This window comes from Gavialis gangeticus, unplaced genomic scaffold, assembly GCF_001723915.1.
Source record: "Gavialis gangeticus isolate Ggan-Ray unplaced genomic scaffold, GavGan_comp1, whole genome shotgun sequence".
Lineage (NCBI taxonomy): Eukaryota > Metazoa > Chordata > Crocodylia > Gavialidae > Gavialis > Gavialis gangeticus.
Genome location: NW_017728994.1, coordinates 7,940,337 through 7,941,261, shown reverse-complemented (window position 1 = coordinate 7,941,261; position 925 = coordinate 7,940,337). Strand labels below are relative to the sequence as shown.

The following is a 925-nucleotide window of genomic DNA, read 5'->3' as shown; positions in this document are numbered from 1 at the left end:
GCCCTCAGGGACGCGCCGACCCGAGGCTGGAAAGCCGTCGCACCCGGGCCGAAATCCCTGCCCTCGCTCAAAATGGCTGCCGCCCGTTTCCTTCACCAAATGCAAAATGGCTCCTTGCCCTCTTCTAAGATGGCTACCGGCGGCGTCCGTGTCTTCCTTCCGAATGGCTTCAGACGCCCTTTAGACAAGATGGCTTCCAGAAGCGTCCTTGGCTCTTTGCCCTTACTAAAGAAGGCCGCGAGTGACGTCTTTGCCCCAAGCTAATGAAGCCAATGGCCGGCGTCGCTGCCTGGGCATCACGTGAGAGCCGGGGGCTGCGCCTGTTCTTATGTCACTTCCTGCCCAGGTTTGTTGCGTAGCGGGTGTGTGGCGGCAGGTCAGGGGTTGCGGGGTTCTCTACACCCCCACCTCGGTGCCACAGTCTCTTCTGCGGGGTGGGTGCGGGGTCCGCTGGGAAGGGGCAACCTCCTGAGACATGGGGGTGGAGGGTTGCGCTGGTTTTCTCTAAGCCTTTAGCGGGCTGCAGCAGCCCCGCCCAGTGCCCCCAGTGCGTCCCTCCTGGGGGTCGCGGGTCTGGGGCAAGTGAAGGGCCTGAGAAGCGACCAGCAGCTGATGCCTGCTGAAGCCGTCGAGGGGGTTGTTAGCTGTGCTCGTGACTCCTCCAGAGGCAGCTGGTGGCAGCTCCAGAGCATCAGCCAGGCCGGGGACACAGCGTCTGTGCTTTATGGTGTCACAGATGGGTGACCTTGCTGTGGGCCCTGCTGTGCTGGGAGACTAGCAGGGCACCTTGCCCAGGCTGGCCTCTCTTCAAGGTGTTCAAAGCATGGATTGTTTGCAGCATGCTGTCTTTTGAAACTGAAAGGACTGTTGGGGGAAAAAATGACTTCAAAAGTATTAAGAACTGCCTGGCTTCCCCCCCCCCCCC

At 61.0% G+C, this 925-nt stretch overlaps 1 protein-coding gene across 1 annotated transcript in view; it reads left to right on the top strand.

Moving 5' to 3' along the window:
- The first annotated feature begins 397 nt into the window (after positions 1–397).
- The window catches only part of GHITM (growth hormone inducible transmembrane protein), a 16,338-nt gene continuing 15,810 nt past the window's right edge, over positions 398–925 (top strand). Inside the window, exon 1 of the mRNA XM_019502292.1 lies at positions 398–460. The gene's annotated coding sequence lies outside the window, so the exon portion shown is untranslated. The remainder of the gene's footprint in view (positions 461–925) is intronic.